Here is a 21,665-nt window from a genome sequence, read left to right on the forward strand (position 1 = left end):
CAAAGGGGGGACTTGCATGTCAAATTCCCCCCTAATGAGTAGTGGCCGGCCATGACAAGGAAGGATGGGCAAAACATGTCATGAAACATGTTTTGTTAGTGGAAGAATAAAATAAGGAGTATGGGTAATAAAGAAATGGAAAACAAAAGGAAAAAAAAAATGTGTGTGTGGTGTTTGTCCCCCCATTGCCGTGAGCTAAACAAGAGAAAGGGGGAATTTTGTTCATCCTTTTCTCATCTTCATGCTTGCCAAAAACTAGAAAGAAAAACAAAGAAAAATTTTCTCATCCTTTGGTTCATCCTTGGCCAAAAATTTTAAGGAGGAAAGAAGAAGAAAGGTGAAGAGATTCGACCATGCATGTAGCTAGGCTAAGGTATGTTTGATGATGTTCCATGAGAGGCATGCATGTTTTAGTTGTTAGCTTGAGTTCTACCTAACCCATGGTCTAAATCTTGCTATGTGATGGAAATGGCACTTGACCATGGATGAATCATTCTTGGTTGATGTTTGATGTTGTGGTGATGAGGCATGAGGATGAGTTAAGATTCGGCCTAGGTGGAGGTTGTGTTAATGCCATTGCATGCAAAATATGAAGCTTGTTAATGATGCATGTGATGATGGCTTGATGATTCTTGAACCTCCTTTTTAGCATTTTTTTTGTTGTGTGAGCACATATGTGCATTGGTTGCTAAATGGAGAAGAATCGGCTAGCAAGATGTGTGCTAAGGCCGAATGTAACTTTGCATGTTAATGAGCAATGCATGTGTTAAATTGATGAAAAGGGGGAGGATGCTTTACTAGTGTGTACATGTGTGTATTAAGTGTTGAAATCGACCCCAAAAATGGACATGCATATTCGGCCAAGGGCAAGAAATTAGCTAATATGTTGTGTTGATGCATGATTTTTGCATGTATGAGACTTTAATGTCTAATGTATAAATATGGGCTAAGTGCCTTGTGTTCATCTTTTGATGCCTAAAATGATGAAATCAATTTATTTGTTTGATTAAGCTCAAGAGCAAAGGGGAAATAAAACCGATAAAGGGAAGGAAAAAAGTGGTTGAATAGCTAGCGGAATCGTTCGATAACACCCGAGGTAAGTTCTTGAGTAAGAGAGCTTAAATTTCGATGTGATTAAATCATGCTCTATGTGTGGCTATTGAGCCGAATGTGCAAGGACAATATGTGCCTTGTGTTTGAGTTTCGTAAACGAAAATGAAATATGAATGTGCTATGAATTATTGTTAGATGTGCATGATTAATTGAATGCTGTCCGGGCTAAGTCCCGAAGGCTTTGTGCTAAGTGAATATATCCGGATTAAGATCCGAAGGCCTTTGTGCGAGATACTAAATCCGGGTTAAGTCCCGAAGGCATTCGTGCGAGTTATTAAATCCGGGTTAAGTCCCGAAGGCATTCGTGCGAGTTATTAAATCCGGGTTAAGTCCCGAAGGCATTCGTGCGAGTTGTTAAATCCGGGTTATGTCCCGAAGGCATTGTGTGAGTTACTAAAACCGGGCTATGTCCCGAAGGCATTTGAACGAGGAGCTATATCCGGTTAAATCCCGAAGGTACGTGATTTGGTAATGAATGAGCTTGCTATAAAATTCCAGCGAATACTCGAAAAACATCCCAATATGGGGATATGTTACGTATGTGTTGAATTTAATCGAGCCCTTACAAATAAATGTTCGCTCAGTTGATAAACGAGCTACCGGCCTTCGGCCAAGTTAGTTTATTGTGTATGTACATAAGGGTTGTTAATGTTGTGAAGCAAGTTTGATATCGGTAAATTGCGTATTATGAAATATTCCGTTTAGCTAAATGTGTGCTATTCTTTGTGCATGCTGGAATTCCTTGCTCAAACTTACTAAGCATAAATTGCTTACTCGTTACATTGCTCCTCTGTTTTATAGATTTTTAGTTCTCCAGCTATCGGACTCGGGATCTTGAAGTCGAAGTCGCCCACACTATCAAAGGCTCTTTTGGGTACTATTTTGGTTGAATTTTGTTATGGCATGTATAGGACTACCCATTGTTGTCTTTCGAGTACTTTATGAAATGTATAAGTGTACAGCCATGCGAAAATGGCTTGTAGAAGTGGAGTATGGCATTAGACCATTCGTATTTGTGAATGTATAGATGGTTTCATGATGTAACTATGTTGGAATGGAAGTGTTGAGCAAATGATCAGCCACTAGAATGGCTAAGTATGATCATATGTGGGCTTATGTATGACAAGGCCCTAGTTGGTCCATGAAACCCCAAATTAGGTAAGGTTCACTTTGAAAACAGAAGCTGATAGCAGCAGTGGTGTGGATTGGAAAAATCACAAGAATTCGTAGGAGTGGAATTAAATAGTGAATAAATTATGTAATCGAACCTTGATGAATCTACTTTCATATGGAAGTAACGAAACAATTATAGGAACAGTACAGAAATAGATATTCGGGTTCTTGTGGAACAGGGCCAGAACAGTTTCTGGATTCACTATTCCGCCTTTGGAAATTCACTATAAATTGACCAGAGATAATTAGGGGTCGTACCATATATGTATGGATTCCTCTCTGAGTCTAGTTTCCATAGAAACAAACGGCATCAGTATTGAAGCTCTGTGCAGAGAGATATCCCAGTCGTAATGGGAAAAGGTCAGTGTAGTCGACCCCTGTAACATGGGAGACTTTGACTAATAAACTGTACTAATTGGCCCGACCAAAAATTCTAGAAAAAAATACATAGGTGGGGACATGAGTCTAGTTTCAGGGAAAAATCACAAAACTGATTTTTGAGTTGTGAAACTCAAGATATGATTTTTGAAGCGACTAGTACTCAGACTGGGCAGTGTCTGGAAAATTTTTTTTTTCAAAGTTTGTTAACATCTCGTGTCCGACTCCGGTGTCGGTCTCGGGTTCGGGGTGTTACATTTTATTGGTATCAGAGCTACGGTTTAGTCGATTCTAGGACTACCGTAATGTTTTGGGTCTAGCTATACATGCCATTTTATGTGATTACTTGATAGTGTGGTGATTTCCGACAATTGTAAATGTGTTTATTTATAGTAATGGATCCCGATCGTGACCGAGAGGTAGCTGATGATCTTGAGAGTGTAGCGCCTGCTCCCGCACAAGGGACAGTGCCGGCAAACTCTCAACCTAATGCTAGTAATCAGAATGATGAAGCTAGACAAGCATTCTATAGCGTGATGAATGATTGGTTTAACCAATACATTCGAACTAATATGGCTGTTCCACAACCTCCATTCCTGAACAAATACTACCCCCGCACCTACAATACCGCCGGTAACGGACCAAATAAGGTCACATAAGCCCCAGTTGACAGAATCCGAAAACATGGGGCTACTGAATTTAAGGCTATGGATAGCGATGATGCCGAGCAAGCTGAATTTTGGCTGGACAACACTATCCGGGTACTCGATGAGCTATCTTGTACACCCGATGAATGCCTAAAGTGTGCTATCTCCTTGCTACGTGATTCTGCCTACTATTGGTGGAGTACTCTGACTTCTATTGTGCCCCGAGAGCAAGTAACTTGGGAGTTTTTTCAAACTGAGTTTCGGAAAAAGTATATCAGTCAGAGATTTGTTGATCAAAAACGGAAGGAATTTCTTGAGCTTAAGCAAGGCTCCATGTCGGTTACTGATTACGAGTGAAAATTTGTTAGACTTAGCAAATACGCTCGGGAATGTGTTTCGTCCGAAGCTGTTATGTGTAAACGCTTCGAGGATGGGCTGAATGAAGATATAAAAATGTTCGTTGGCGTTCTTGAAATACAAGAGTTCGTGGTACTTGTTGAATGAGCTTGTAAAGCCGAAGAGCTTAGAAAAGAAAAGCAAAGAGTTGATGAGGGAACTGGAGAGTTTCGTAAAACATCCTCGGGGAGGTCTCTTCAACAGACATCGAAGAGATTTCGAGATGATGCGGGCCAGTTTAGAGGCACTTCGGGCCTTTTTGGACGAGATCGTGATCGACCCCCTGTGGGTACACGAGGCACTTCGGTCGCCAGTGTTGGGAATGAACGTCGAGACAGGACGAAATGCCGATATTGCGGTAAATGGCATTCGGGGAGTTGTAGATTTCCTGACCGCTCCTGTTACAAATGCGGATCAGTGGACCACTTCATTAAAGATTGCCCGAGGTTGTCGGGACAGAATGCAAATCAGAGTGGGAGACCGGGTGCTACCACTGCTCGAGGTAGACCATCTGGAAATATGGGCAATGCTGGTGGTGGTCAGAGAGGATCTAGAGATGATATAACCAGATCCGAAGCCCGTGCGCCTGCTAGAGCTTATGCTATACGTGCCCGCGAGGATGCTTCTTCGCCTGATGTTATTACCGGGTTTACCACCTGTTCGGGAGGTAGAGTTTGGTATTGAGCTTGTACCTGGGACTACGCCGATTTCGATAGCTCCGTATCGTATGGCACCAACTGAGTTAAAGGAGTTGAAAGCTCAGTTGCAAGAACTGACGGATAGAGGTTTCGCTCGACCAAGTTTCTCACCTTGGGGTGCACCAGTATTGTTCGTGAAAAAGAAGGACGGAACCATGAGGTTGTGCATTGACTATCGTCAGCTGAATAAAGTGACGATAAAGAACAAATATCCGTTGCCGTGCATCGATGATTTGTTCGACCAACTGAAGGGAGCCTCAGTGTTCTCAAAAATAGATTTGAGATCGGGCTATTATCAGTTGCGAATTCGAGATCCAGATATTCCCAAAACTGCCTTCAGAACGAGATATGGTCACTACGAATTCTTAGTGATGCCGTTTGGGCTCACTAATGCCCCTGCGGTATTTATGGATTTGATGAATCGGATCTTCAGACCGTATTTGGATCAGTTCGTAGTTGTGTTCATTGATGACATTTTGGTCTATTCAAGAGATGAGACCGAACATGCTGGGCATCTGAGGCTAGTGCTGCAAATTTTGCGGGATAAGCAGTTATATGCTAAGTTCAGTAAGTGCGAGTTCTGGTTAAGAGAGGTTAGCTTCTTGGGTCATGTGGTATCCGCGTCGGGTATTCGAGTTGACCCGAACAAAATTTCAGCCATACTTGACTGGAAACCTCCGAGAAATATTACTGAAGTTCGGAGCTTTTTGGGGCTCGCCGGTTATTACCGACGATTTGTGAAAGGTTTCTCGATGATAGCCACACCAATGACGAAGCTACTTCAAAAGGATGTTAAGTTCGAGTGGACGGAGAAATGTCAGAAAAGTTTCAACCAACTGAAAACTCATTTGACTGAAGCTCCAATTTTGGTGCAACCCGAATCAGGTAAAGAGTTTGTCATTTATAGTGACGCATCCCTACTTGGGTTGGGTCGCGTATTGATGCAAGAAGGTCGAGTCGTGGCCTATGCGTCGAGACAATTGAAGCCACACGAGAGGAATTATCCGACCCATGATCTCGAACTAGCTGCCATCGTGTTTGCTTTAAAAATATGGCGACATTATCTGTTTGGTGAGAAGTGCCATGTATTTTCGGATCACAAAAGTCTCAAATATTTGATGACTCAACGAGACTTGAATCTGCGACAAAGACGTTGGCTTGAGTTGTTGAAAGATTACGAGCTTGTCATTGATTACCACCCGGGAAAGGCTAACGTGGTTGCGGACGCCTTAAGCCGGAAGTCATTGTTTGCTTTACGAGCGATGAATGTGCATTTGTCTGTTCTACCAGACAGTGTGTTAGTAGCTGAATTAAAAGCTAAACCATTATTGACTCACCAAATTCGTGAAGCTCAGAAAGTCGATGATGAATTGGTTGCAAAACGGGCTAAGTGTTTTCCGAACGAGGAATCGGAGTTTCAAATTGATGATGATGATTGTTTGAGGATCAGAAATCGTTTGTGTGTTCCAAGGAATTTGGAACTCATTTCGATGATTCTGAACGAAGCCCATTGTTGCCGAATGTCAATTCACCCGGGGAGTACGAAAATGTACAACGATTTGAAACGTCAATTTTGGTGGCATGGTATGAAACGGGACATCTCCGACTTTGTTTCGAGATGTTTAATATGTCAACAAGTGAAAGCGGAACATCAAGTGCTTTCAGGATTACTCCAGCCGATCATGATACCCGAGTGGAAATGGGATCGAGTCACAATGGACTTTGTGTCCGGACTGCCATTGTCAGCAAGTAAGAAGGATGCGATATGGGTTATTGTTGATAGACTGACTAAGTCGGCTCATTTCATCCCCGTACGTACGGATTTTTCATTGGATAAACTAGCTGAATTATACGTTTATCAAATTGTGAGATTATACGGGGTACCTGTTTCTATCGTGTCGGATAGAGATCCGAGATTCACCTCACGATTTTGGAAGAAATTGCAAGAAGCTCTGGGTACTAAGCTGCATTTTAGCACTGCTTTTCACCCCCAAACCGATGGTCAATCCGAGCGGATAATTCAGATACTTGAGGATATGTTGAGATGTTGCATCCTCGAGTTCAGTAGTTCATGGGAACGGTATTTACCTTTGATTGAATTCGCTTACAACAATAGTTTTCAATCAAGTATTAAGATGGCACCTTATGAGGCTTTGTACGGTCGTAAATGCCGTACACCATTGTTTTGGACCGAGCTCGGTGAAAGCAAAATTTTCGGAGTTGATTTGATTAGAGATGCTGAACAGAAAGTAAAGGTAATCCGTGAAAGTCTGAAGGTATCCACGGATCGTCAGAAATCGTACGCAGATTTGAAACGAAAAGACATCGAGTATCAGGTGGGAGACAAAGTGTTCCTTAAGGTTTCACCTTGGAAAAAGATACTCAGGTTCGGCCGTAAGGGCAAGTTGAGCCCAAGATTCATTGGGCCGTACGAAATCTCCGAACGAGTTGGTCCGGTTGCGTATAGATTGATTTTGCCCCCGGAGCTTGAAAAGATTCATGACGTCTTTCATGTTTCGATGCTTCGACGCTATCGATCTGATCCATCGCACATAATTAGCCCATCGGAGGTTGAAATTCAAGTCGACATGAGCTATGAAGAAGAACCGATGCGTATCCTAGCTCGTGAAGTGAAGGAGTTGCGAAACAAAAGAGTTCCGCTAGTAAAGGTGTTATGGCTCAAACTCGGGATCGAGGAAGCTACTTGGGAGACCGAGAGCTCGATGAAAGAACGATACCCAAACCTATTTACCGGTAAGATTTTCGGGGACGAAAATTTCTTAAGTGGGGGAGAGTTGTGACAGCCCAAAGTTGACCCTAGTCGGGAAGTGGTTTCGGGACCGCTAAACCGAGTCACCGAAATGTTTGAATGTGATACTTATTGTGTAGAATATGTAATTATGAATGTGTGAAAATTTCAAGCTTCAATTGGGTTGATTTCATGTGAATTTAGTCAATAGGACTTATGTGAGAAAATTCTAAAATGTGATAGGTCAATGTGTGAGGACCTACTAGTGCATGTGGACAAAGGGGGGACTTGCATGTCAAATTCCCCCCTAATGAGTAGTGGCCGGCCATGACAAGGAAGGATGGGCAAAACATGTCATGAAACATGTTTTGTTAGTGGAAGAATAAAATAAGGAGTATGGGTAATAAAAAAATGGAAAACAAAAGGAAAAAAAATATGTGTGTGTGGTGTTTGTCCCCCCATTGCCGTGAGCTAAACAAGAGAAAGGGGGAATTTTGTTCATCCTTTTCTCATCTTCGTGCTTGCCAAAAACTAGAAAGAAAAACAAAGAAAAATTTTCTCATCCTTTGGTTCATCCTTGGCCAAAAATTTTAAGGAGGAAAGAAGAAGAAAGGTGAAGAGATTCGGCCATGCATGTAGCTAGGCTAAGGTATGTTTGATGATGTTCCATGAGAGGCATGCATGTTTTAGTTGTTAGCTTGAGTTCTACCTAACCCATGGTCTAAATCTTGCTATGTGATGAAAATGGCACTTGACCATGGATGAATCATTCTTGGTTGATGTTTGATGTTGTGGTGATGAGGCATGAGGATGAGTTAAGATTCGGCCTAGGTGGAGGTTGTGTTAATGCCATTGCATGCAAAATATGAAGCTTGTTAATGATGCATGTGATGATGGCTTGATGATTCTTGAACCTCCTTTTTAGCATTTTTTTTGTTGTGTGAGCACATATGTGCATTGGTTGCTAAATGGAGAAGAATCGGCTAGCAAGATGTGTGCTAAGGCCGAATGTAACTTTGCATGTTAATGAGCAATGCATGTGTTAAATTGATGAAAAGGGGGAGGATGCTTTACTAGTGTGTACATGTGTGTATTAAGTGTTGAAATCGACCCCAAAAATGGACATGCATATTCGGCCAAGGGCAAGAAATTAGCTAATATGTTGTGTTGATGCATGATTTTTGCATGTATGAGACTTTAATGTCTAATGTATAAATATGGGCTAAGTGCCTTGTGTTCATCTTTTGATGCCTAAAATGATGAAATCAATTTATTTGTTTGATTAAGCTCAAGAGCAAAGGGGAAATAAAACCGATAAAGGGAAGGAAAAAGTGGTTGAATAGCTAGCGGAATCGTTCGATAACACCCGAGGTAAGTTCTTGAGTAAGAGAGCTTAAATTTCGATGTGATTAAATCATGCTCTATGTGTGGCTATTGAGCCGAATGTGCAAGGACAATATGTGCCTTGTGTTTGAGTTTCGTAAACGAAAATGAAATATGAATGTGCTATGAATTATTGTTAGATGTGCATGATTAATTGAATGCTGTCCGGGCTAAGTCCCGAAGGCTTTGTGCTAAGTGAATATATCCGGATTAAGATCCGAAGGCCTTTGTGCGAGATACTAAATCCGGGTTAAGTCCCGAAGGCATTCGTGCGAGTTATTAAATCCGGGTTAAGTCCCGAAGGCATTCGTGCGAGTTATTAAATCCGGGTTAAGTCCCGAAGGCATTCGTGCGAGTTGTTAAATCCGGGTTATGTCCCGAAGGCATTGTGTGAGTTACTAAAACCGGGCTATGTCCCGAAGGCATTTGAACGAGGAGCTATATCCGGTTAAATCCCGAAGGTACGTGATTTGGTAATGAATGAGCTTGCTGTAAAATTCCAGCGAATACTCGAAAAACATCCCAATATGGGGATATGTTACGTATGTGTTGAATTTAATCGAGCCCTTACAAATAAATGTTCGCTCAGTTGATAAACGAGCTACCGGCCTTCGGCCAAGTTAGTTTATTGTGTATGTACATAAGGGTTGTTAATGTTGTGAAGCAAGTTTGATATCGGTAAATTGCGTATTATGAAATATTCCGTTTAGCTAAATGTGTGCTATTCTTTGTGCATGCTGGAATTCCTTGCTCAAACTTACTAAGCATAAATTGCTTACTCGTTACATTGCTCCTCTGTTTTATAGATTTTTGGTTCTCCAGCTATCGGACTCGGGATCTTGAAGTCGAAGTCGCCCACACTATCAAAGGCTCTTTTGGGTACTATTTTGGTTGAATTTTGTTATGGCATGTATAGGACTACCCATTGTTGTCTTTCGAGTACTTTATGAAATGTATAAGTGTACAGCCATGCGAAAATGGCTTGTAGAAGTGGAGTATGGCATTAGACCATTCGTATTTGTGAATGTATAGATGGTTTCATGATGTAACTATGTTGGAATGGAAGTGTTGAGCAAATGATCAGCCACTAGAATGGCTAAGTATGATCATATGTGGGCTTATGTATGACAAGGCCCTAGTTGGTCCATGAAACCCCAAATTAGGTAAGGTTCACTTTGAAAACAGAAGCTGATAGCAGCAGTGGTGTGGATTGGAAAAATCACAAGAATTCGTAGGAGTGGAATTAAATAGTGAATAAATTATGTAATCGAACCTTGATGAATCTACTTTCATATGGAAGTAACGAAACAATTATAGGAACAGTACAGAAAGAGATATTCGGGTTCTTGTGGAACAGGGCCAGAACAGTTTCTGGATTCACTGTTCCGCCTTTGGAAATTCACTATAAATTGACCAGAGATAATTAGGGGTCGTACCATATATGTATGGATTCCTCTCTGAGTCTAGTTTCCATAGAAACAAACGGCATCAGTATTGAAGCTCTGTGCAGAGAGATATCCCAGTCGTAATGGGAAAAGGTCAGTGTAGTCGACCCCTGTAACATGGGAGACTTTGACTAATAAACTGTACTAATTGGCCCGACCAAAAATTCTAGAAAAAAAATCCATAGGTGGGGACATGAGTCTAGTTTCAGGGAAAAATCACAAAACTGATTTTTGAGTTGTGAAACTCAAGATATGATTTTTGAAGCGACTAGTACTCAGACTGGGCAGTGTCTGGAAAAAAATTTTTTTCAAAGTTTGTTAACATCTCGTGTCCGACTCCGGTGTCGGTCTCGGGTTCGGGGTGTTACATATATGGAATGTATAGGATTGACTGAAAAGAAAGTGAATTTTTAATATGGTTTTGGAATGGCTCATACACATATATGTTAGTATATATGTATATGATAAATAGAATCTAAGTAGTCAATGAAGGAGATTATATGGTAGTTTATGCAAATGAGTTGTGTGTTAACACAAAGGTCTAGAGCTTGTATTAATTTTTTTGTTGGCTGCTTGATTTGTGTATTTTGGTATGTGAAAGTATCATATGCAGGTTGATAGTGTAAAGGGTGAGAAAAGTGGCCTTAAAATGACCTATTTTCATCCACACGGCATGTGTGACCACACGGCCTGATTACATGAGCGTGCCCCTAATCCACACGGGCGTGTGGGTACTGTACATAGGAAGAAAATTTAGAATTTCATGAAAAATTTTCAGAGTTTTCAAAATAGTCCATCTTGATACTACTGTTCATATTGGGCCTTGAGGGTCCATTTAAGAGATTATATGATTGTTGTTGAATATAAATAGGATTTTTGACTCGATTTATATGTAAACTTCGGTAATACTCCATAACCCTATTCCGATGACAGATACAGGTTAGGGGTGTTACAAACTAACCCATACCATCAACAATCGAAAGTGCACATAAGGCCAATATTGGTGGTTCCAATTATGACGCACCCAAGTACCTCTATAATTTATTCACACACCAAATCTAACACATGTCCTAAGTTTTGTATGTATTGATATTCACTAATTGAGGCACTCCTATCCATGAACTGTACATAGCTCTTTGCAGATGTCATAAGGACAAAACCCCGACATGGGAACAATATATTTGATTATTAAAGAACAATATCAATTACCGGACGACGACACTTCAATGTTTCTCTCAAAAAAGTAGACCCTCTCAATTAAATCAATTAAAATCAAACTCACTCCAATCATCTTAAAAAAAAAGAATTCAAACACTTGTCTTTTTAATTTTATAATTATTTTTACATCTTTTAATTATAAATTTGAATTTATAAAATTTTATAACATTTATTTTATATATTTTAATTAAATAATTTAAAAAATTACAAAATATAACAGATTATATTTAAGGAGTGGTTCTCAAAAGATTTTTTTTTATATAATCAAATTTGGACGTTAGAACTTTAAATAAAATTAATTTCAAAACGAAATAAAATAAATTATATAAAAATCAAATTGAGACGGTAGCGGGCATCCCTAATAAGGTTTGTGCGCGATTGAATAGAGTTTGGTATAGGTATATAAATGATGTATTGATGTTGGTAAATTATTTGAGTTTAATTTGAAAAAAAATTTAAATATGATTTAATGATTATTAAGTTAAATTTTAGTGTAAATTTGAATTTAAGTATTATAATACTGATTTCAACAACTCGAAATTAATCAAGCTTCTCATCGTAGTATATCCTAAAATTACAATTTTCACCTTTATTATATAAAAAAAATTATAACTAAATTGGAGCTTGTTAGTATTCGATTTCGTCTCTTCTCCATTACATTCTTTAGTTTGGCATGATATGATTTGGGGGGCCCAAGATGAACGGTGGTGATGGGGGTCATTTCATGAGACTAGGTGGGGTATGGATGTACAATATACCATAAGATGGATCCTTAAGACTCAGAGTCTGAAACAGAGAGAGAGTTAAAAAGAGGACAAAACACCATTCAATTTCAGAGTGTGGTGGAGTGATGCAGTGATTGTGAGTGATGACATTATGGACTTCAGATGAGAGATATTTGGGTCCCACTCACCCCTCATTTAAAAGTCAAATTATATTTTTATGTGTTATTTTTATGTTTTTTCAGTTCTAATACAAAGGCAAAGGCAAATCCCACACTCATTATATTTTGGATGCTTTCAAATATTTCATTGTTTTGTTTACCCATTTTCTAAAGCTTTTTCTTTTAATCTATTGAAATGATTTTGTGTTTTTAAGACTCATGCTTTGATGTTAAATTGTCTTTTTTTTTTATTTCAAAATTATACGTATATACTTAATCTAAAAAAAAATCGAAATTTCATATATTTTATATTTCATTTTAATGACAAAGTGAAGAAGCTAAGCATACACTCAAAACCCAAATTGTAAATATAAGAAGTTTGACGCATAAAAAGAAGAAAAAAAATCCAATGCAAAGTGTGAAGCGACTTTCAAAAAAAAAGGTGGACCACTTTCATCTTGGATTCTATTCATGATAGACATGAATCAAAAACAGCAAGAAAAAAAATCAAGTAATTATTAGTTTAATTGTCATTTATTATTATTGCAAACTATTGAAAGTTGTGAATTTGAGTAGAATAGAATTATATATATGTAATTTCTTTTTAATTCATTGCACTCCCTTCTTGAGACCACAAAATAAAGAAGATTAAAAAATTAATTTGGATTTTAGTTTAATTAGTTGATACAGATGTTATCAAGATGAAATCTCTAAAATTTAAAAATATTTATTTTGAGGTATGGGCTTGTTTTGTTGTGACATAGAATTATTTTTTTTTCAAGGAAATAAATTTTGTAAAGGGAGAATGGATAGATGGGCAAATTTTGTTTTATTTTGGGATTGGAATTTTTTTGTTTTAATTAATAAAAAATTAAATACTCTTGTAAGTGAAAGGGTATGTACAGCATGGAGGAGAGGATCCTAAGCTTGTAGACAAAAAATAGGTATAAATAGAGGAAGTGGGTGAGTTTCCCAAGTTATATATTTCTTTAGTGTGTTCTTTTATGTCCTAAAACATAAGCAAAGAGAGATGGGAGAGTGCTTACGGTGGGGGGCCCCAACCTCCATATTATATAAAAGAAAAAAAAAATTGGGTGCGGATTTAATCAATTTGGATTTGAAATTAAATGTTAAGATTTAAATTTTATTTGTATGGATCAATTTTAAAAAATTTCAGAGGTTCAAGTGTGGTAAAAGTATATGGAAATCTTTAAACTTAAGAGTTAAATTACATTTTACTTTATCTACTCAAAAAATAAATAAATTAATCTTTATATATTAAATAAAAAAATTAAAAAATAAATTAATTTTTAATCTAATATATAATAACTAATTTATTTATTTTTTGAGTTGAATAATAAAATATAATTTCACATATAATACGCGACCCTCCATAATACGTTTATTATTAAAATATAATTTTATCATTATACTTACAAATTAAAGCCACTAATAAACAATAGTTGAACCAAGTTTAATTCAACTGAGAATATACATTATTATATTTAAGTAAATGTGATTAATACCAACCGTAAAACACGACATGTATACATAAATTATCATATATTGATTTTACCAAAGTGAATAAATAAGAATGAAGAGTAACATGGTCAACCTACAAATGTTTTGGTGTTTCCTTATACATTCTTACATATAAAGATGCGTGCAAGCATTTGATTATCCTTAACATTTATTTATTTAGGTTTGATCATTGAAAGATTATTTAAATAAATTGTAAAAAAAAATGTTTTAGGGTTTGGGTAATGCATGCGTGCAACTCCTTCCATGATGGGGTTATTGAAAATTTAAAAAAAAAATCTAGAGTTTTGAGTCATTCATTCTTTTTGGTTGTATATGTGTCACCCATTTATTATATTAGTATTATTTCCTTTTGCAATTATGGTATTAAATTATTAGAATTGAAATGGGTTTGAAATCTTAGGAACTATATTATAGTATATAAATTTTTATTTGATGCATAAAAAATTAAATTATTTTTATATTTAATAATGTGTTAAAGATAGTGCATGAAATTATATACTTTCAATGTGAGGAATATATGAATTATTATTTTAATAAAAAATTAGGAATATTTTAAAAATTGTATAACAATTTTAATTTAATATGTAAGGTCTATAAATTTTATTGGCATGAAATAAGTAGAAATACTCATTATTGTGAAATAACAATTATTTCAATTATATAATAATTAAAATTAATAAATTACCTTAAAAAATAAAAAAAGGTAACAAGTAAAAAAGTAATTTACTCAAAAATGTAAATAAATGCTTTAAATGGAGAATGTCATGTGTAAAAAAACAAATTGTGAACCTAATTCTTTATTTCCCTATTTATAATATCATATTGCTATAGTATATATATTTTGTATTTATAAAAACAAATTAATTCAATTAATTTCATATTTAATAAATACATATAATAATTATTTAATTTATAAACGGGATAGTTTTTTAACTCAACAAATAAAATTAACAAATTATTATATGTCACAATTATTTATTTTTTTGTTTTTTAAAAATATTAATTAGACACACTTATCAAACCACCACTTAATCCATTAATAAATTTAAAAAGTTGATTTGCTAATTGCTGTATTATCCATTTAAATCATTTTATTTTATAATACAATACTGATCTCTCAATAATTTTTCTAATAATGATATAAAATAAAAAAGTAGGACCCATAAAGATCATAAAGCGATGGGCTAAATAGTAGGGGCCCATCAATATTATGCAGTCCTTTCAAAACCCACCCACAGCTTTTGTCCGTACACTGAAATGGGCTCTTTGGCAGTTGCGTAGTTAATATATATTATTTTGGATTTTATTACTTTTTGACCATCTTTTTTTTCATTTATGAGATTTTTTAAAGTTTAAAGCATATTTAAAAAAAAATTAGGGAGTTAAGAAGTTATAAATAATTTAGCATGGTATATAAAATTTACATGATTAATAATTATAATTAATTTTATTTTTCAATAGAAAAATAAAAAATTGAATCATAAGGAAGAGTACAAAATTGTTAATCATATTCATTCTAAATTTAATTTAAATTGAACTTTTTTTAGAAAAAAGGTGAAAGGGTTTCACTTTGATTTATTGGAGATGACAAAAGGTGATTGTTGTTGGGACCAATAAAAAACAAAAAAAATGAAAAAAAAGAGAGTTTTTGATGTGTTAAAGGCCAAACATCACCCTTTTGCTTTTCTTTCTCCTTTTACTTTGACTGACATTGCATTATCCCTTCCTTTTAATATATTTACATCCTTTCCTTTTATTTATTTTTTCTAGGGTTTAAATTTAAGGTAAATTACTTTTAGAGTCATTAAATTATTAATAAATTTATATTTTGATCAATCAACTTCAAAAAATTATAAAATGGTCACTGAATTATTTGAAAGTTTTCGTTCAAGTTATTGAACTTTTCGAAAGTTTTTATTTAAGCCACTAGTTTGTTAAGATTTTCTTTTCTTTTTAAAAAAGACCAGTTAGTGAGCTCCAAGTGACGACTTGATTATTGGTACGGCAGATTAGTACTCCACTAATAAGTAGAAGAAATACCTTAGATCCAGTCAGTGTCGGAGATTAGATAAGAAAATTGCTTAGATTTTGATTCGTAGATTCATAATGTCTAAAGTTGTTTTATAAAAAAAACTGAACAATATAAAAGAAGAAGAATGAGAGCTTTTGATTAGTGCAAGTGGTGTGAGCAAAAAATGACACACAACTATGACTTTAACAGTTCAGTGACTTAAATAAATTTTTTTGAATAGTTCAATAATCATATTGTAACTTTTTAAAATTAAAGGATCAAAATATAAATTACTAATAATTAAGTGAAATTGAGTAATTTACCTTTAAATTTATTGTAGGCTTTATTAATAAATTCAATCTTTGTCCATGCTTAATTTAGGGATCAAATTACTAATAAATCCTTTATTTTATTTCCCTATCATAGTTAAAGTACTACTTTATTTAAATTAACTTATTGTCCCTAAGCTCTTAGTGCCCTTTTAGGTCTAAACCTTATATACTAAACTATTATATGATTTTTTATTAATTTCATAAATATCAAATAAATTTAAATCTTCATTATGCATAAATTTTAATTATGATCTCTTCCAAGGGCCATCCTTTTTCTTTCGTTATAGTTTATTTTATTTTTGTCGTTTTTCCGTGTAAAATCTGAGTACATAATTATCTTTAAATTTTGAGTAAATTATATAGATGGTTATTTAATTATTTTAAACAATTTTATTTTAGGCACTTAAAATAAAGAATTTATAATTTAAGCATTCATATTATATAGTTCGACCATTTCGGTTATTTCCGTTAAAATTACAAAGCTAGTTGACGTGACAGTTAAAAAATTGTTATAATAATAAATTTAACCCTCAAAATTTACATATTATATCATTTAGTCATATTTTTAAAAATTAATCCTAAAATTTTACAAATTTGATCTTAATTCAAAAAGATTCAAAGAAATACATAAAAATACATCTATATTTTCAAAAGATGTAATAATAAATTTAAATTTTATATTAATATAAATAAAAATGATTATATTAATATTAGATTAAAAAAAAACTCCCCAGACAAAAAAATTTACAACCAAAAGAAGAGTTTATACACACCGAAGCATAAAGATGTTGGATTTTTTTTTCTCTTTTCTTGTTGGCTAATCTTTTAGACTTGGATCCTATTTCTTTTATACGGGAAATGAAAGATCATTATTGATTTCTATTGACAATAATGAAGCTTTTAGGAGGGAGGATTATTGGCTGCTCTGTTAGAATTGTGTGACCCAAATTCTAAGAGATTGCTTGCAAGTCAAGTTAAACAAAAATATATTTTCTTTCTAGAAGATTTAGTATTTATTAGTATAATATATTTAGCATTTATTAGTATAGTTTATTTGACTTACTAATTTAGCCTATAAATAGGCTCCTTTACAATCTTAGAATTAAGAGACACCCATTAGATTAGAACTCATAACACATTTAGAGAATTTTGTGTTTACGTTTGAGGGTTCTTTGTTTTTCGGGTTTTCGGGGTTTAGTTTTTATCTCCATCTTTTGTACTCTTCATTCTTTTGCCATTATAGTAAAATTATCTTTGCCCGTGGTTTTTTATCCTCTTTTGAGGGGTTTTTCCACGTTAAATTTGTGTGTTCATCTTCTCAATTTCTTCTACTATTTTTACTTGTTCGTTGCTTAATCGGGACGATCCTAACAAGTGGTATCAGAGCTAGTTTAACTTTCATAGATCAGCCCGGTCAGAGATGGCAGCAACAAGGTTTGAATTGAAAAGTTCGATGGTGAGACAAATTTCAATCTGTGGCAAGTTCGGATGATGGCAATTCTAGTTCAAAATGGCTTGAAAAAGGTTGTTACAGGGAAAAAGCCTGAGAATCTAAATCAAACAGAATAGGAAGAGCTTGATGAAAAGGCCTTGTCTGCAATCCAGTTGTGCCTCGCGAATACAGTATTGCAGGAGGTATTGATGGAGAAGACCTCATTCGCCTTGTGGAAAAGGTTAGAAACTCTTTATGCGACTAAGTCTCTGGCTAACCGTTTAGTGTTGAAACAACGTCTATTTACGTTTCGCATGAACGAAGGTGAGCTTCTTAAAGATCACATCAGTCAATTCATTACTCTTTTAAATGATTTAAAGAACTTTGAGGTTCATATTGACGATGAAGATCAAGCTATGCTATTATTGTGCTCTTTACCCTCTTCATACAAGTCTTTCAGGGAGACCCTGATTTATGGCAGAGACAAACTCTCGTTCAAAGATGTGAAGGGTCATTTGTTGAGTAGAGACAAACTCGACAATGAGTTTGACTTGAATAGCAAAGCAGATAGACAAGCTTCCGTTTTGGTAGCATCAAAGAAACGAGACAAAAGGTGTCGCTATTGCAAAAAGTTAGGTCACGTCAAAGCAGATTGTTATAAACTGCGAAATAAAAGAGCTGCTGAGAGTAACGAGGAAGATGTAGCTGGTGCTAATTTGGTCGATGAAGGCGGTGATGATTTCTTGTTAGTGTCAACGAGCGATAACTCCAAGCTTACGTCTGAGTGGATCCTAGATTCAGGATGTTCTTTCCACATGTGTCCCAATAGAGAATGGTTCTCCACATACAGTTCAGTTGAAGGTGGAGTTGTGCACATGGGAAACGATTCATCTAGTAAAATAATCGGTATTGGTACTGTTAAAATTAGGATACACGATGGGACGATTAGGACACTCTCAGATGTCAGGTATGTACCTGATTTACGAAAGAATCTCATCTCCTTGAGTATTTTAGACTTGAAAGGATGCAGAATCAACATCGAGTCGAGCGACATTAAAGTATCTCGTGGAGCTCTCGTTTTGTTAAAAGGTAAAAGAACCGGCAGTCTTTATATTCTGGAAGGTTCTACAGTGACCGGTGAAATCAGACGTCCCTCGTCCGTTACGGAGTCAAAGTCAACTCATTTGAAGCGAAGGCAACTTGGTCATAGGAGGGAAAAAGGTATGACCGTTTCGTTGAAGAAAGGTTCTCTTTTGGATGCAGGTTTTGAAAAGTTAGAGCACAAGTCGAAGGCTAGAAGTCTTCCACCTTCTAAGCATAGATTCGACTCAGTTAATTCCCTGCATAGTTCAAGATAGGCCCGTGGCGGGTTTTGGCAAAGATGGCATTGAAAGAATTCGTGTCAAGGTGGAAATTGTTAGAATTATGTGACCCAAATTCTAAGAGATTGCTTGCAAGTCAAGTTAAACAAAAATATATTTTCTTTCTAGAAGATTTAGTATTTATTAGTATAATATATTTAGCATTTATTAGTATAGTTTATTTGACTTACTAATTTAGCCTATAAATAGGCTCCTTTACAATCTTAGAATTAAGAGACACCCATTAGATTAGAACTCATAACACATTCAGAGAATTTTGTGTTTACGTTTGAGGGTTCTTTGTTTTTCGGGTTTTCGGGGTTTAGTTTTTATCTCCATCTTTTGTACTCTTCATTCTTTTGCCATTATAGTAAAATTATCTTTGCTCGTGGTTTTTTATCCTCTTTTGAGGGGTTTTTCCACGTTAAATTTGTGTGTTCATCTTCTCAATTTCTTCTACTATTTTTACTTGTTCGTTGCTTAATCGGGACGATCCTAACATGCTCATTTATGGTTGGTTCGTGCAGTGTTTATGTTTGTATATCTTTATAATGTCAAGTTTTACGGTCAACAATGAAGAGTCTATTACTTGTAGGGGGTTGGAGGAGGGGGGACAGGGACGTTGATGGTGGGAGGTTCGGTGGGGCGGGGGAGAAGGAGAGTGGTGAGGGTGGGGGAGAGGAGGTTTTTTTATTTATTTAAATATTAAATTTATTATTATATTTTAAAAAATATTTATGTTTTTTTTAATTTTTTAGAATTAAGATCAAATTGAGAACATTTGTAGAATTTAAGGGTTAATTTTTTAAAATTGTGACTAAATCGATATAATATGTAAAAGTTGAGGGGTAAATTTATTATTATATCGATTTTTTAACTGTCCCATCAGCTTGTTCTTTATAATTTAATGAGAATAACTAAAATGACCGAATTATATAATGTAAGTGCTTAAATTGTAAGCTTTATATTTTAGACACTTAAAATAAATATTTTTTAATAATACATATAGAATTTACCATTAAATTTGATCTCTCTATTATAATTTTCAAAATTAATAATTAATCTAGCTATCACCTAACTTTTAATCTTATAAAAATTAGTATTAATCACTCTTCTAAACAAGCTGGGTCCATCAATTTCAATTCCCCCCCACTCTTACTAAAACAAACTTAAAAATTCAATATTGGATATATTAATACAAAGTTCTAACTATGAGATACCAATAAATATGAAATCTACTTTTAATTCAGTGTTCCGTTAATATTATTACTATTACAACAATTAAGAAAATATGAATTTAAGTGTATTTAAATATATTTTCTTTTTTAATTAAAAGGCGAAAAAAAATTATTATAGATAGAAGTTTTGTATAAAAAAAAACTATAATCATCATTAAACATTGATATTTTTCATATGATTTAATCTAAATGTCAAATGATAGTATTTTGATCTATCAATATGATATATATGTAATGGGCAATCCACCAAAGGGCATTGCCTTTTTGCCTAGATCACTACTCATTTTGCTACAAAGAATTATTTGTAGCACTGTTTTTCGATTAAATTAATTGAATAAAAAATTAGTTAGGTGTAAATCTAAGATAACGAACTAAACTATTTGACATGATTAATTAAATTAATAGATGAACCTAATCTAACAAATACAAAATTTAAATCTTAAGTTATTTAAATAATTTTTATCCTGAACATAACAAAGAAGGGATACAAGTTCATCATTAAATCAAAAGCTCTTGTGAATATAACATGAAAATGTGTCACATGAACTTAATTCTAGTTTTGCTTTTTTAGTAGTATATATATATATATTTAAAACCCAGAAATAAAAGGTATAAATGAATGACTATATTAGTTTCCATGATGGATTCCATGTTCGGCAGTCAAATAAGTTGGAACCACAATAAATAGGAGGAAAAAAAAGAATAAAGTGAGCTCAAATTTATCATGAAATCATCATTACAAATGAATATTTGTTGGTGAAAATTTCTTCTTCTATGCCTTTTTTTCAAATCAAACTTCAAATTATTTGGTTGATACAATCATATTATGTATGACCATATATCATCTCATTATTATTCTTACTTTTGATTTTTGATTAATTGGTGCCAACAAGAAAGTGAATATAATAGGTCCCCTATTCTATCTACTATCATATAATGTAGGGTCGATATTATTCTTTTTAATTCAAAATTGAGATATTTATGGTGGATTTTATTATTGGTGAAGTGGTAAAAAAATTGTTATTATATATTATTAAATTTTAAATATAAATACATAAAAAAATATTTTTTTTAGTTATTTGAATATTTTTTTGGTTCTTATATAATATTTTGGTTGAAAAGACAACAGATTTTAGATTTAATCAATTCAGATTGATTTTTTTTTATGATTTTTATGACACATAATAGAACTCGAATATAAATTTCAATTTTTTAGGCATTAATATAAAAAATATATATGAACATTGATTTTGTGCAATTCTATACATGATATTTTTATCTAATCCAATTTTCATAAATCACTAACAACATTATTGAATTAACACTATTTATGTTGATATATTTCATATACAAACAATTATATTAATCTAGCATGAAAATAAATGTATATATTGATTTCTTTTAATGTGTTTAATTAAATCAAAATTAAATATTCATGTATACATATAAATCACAATTTACATTATATATAGAATTACATTAAATTAAAATTTATTTATCAAATTACATAATAAACTAAGATCAGGATGATTTTTAAAAAACATTGCATGGGAGCTAAAACATCATATCAAATTCAAACCCACCATCAATCTTGAAAGCCCGAGCCGAATGCCAACTTCAAACATTCAAGGATAATCCATAACTCTGCTTTCAAAATGGAATATGA

Source organism: Gossypium hirsutum, chromosome A09 (assembly GCF_007990345.1).
Source record: "Gossypium hirsutum isolate 1008001.06 chromosome A09, Gossypium_hirsutum_v2.1, whole genome shotgun sequence".
Lineage (NCBI taxonomy): Eukaryota > Viridiplantae > Streptophyta > Magnoliopsida > Malvales > Malvaceae > Gossypium > Gossypium hirsutum.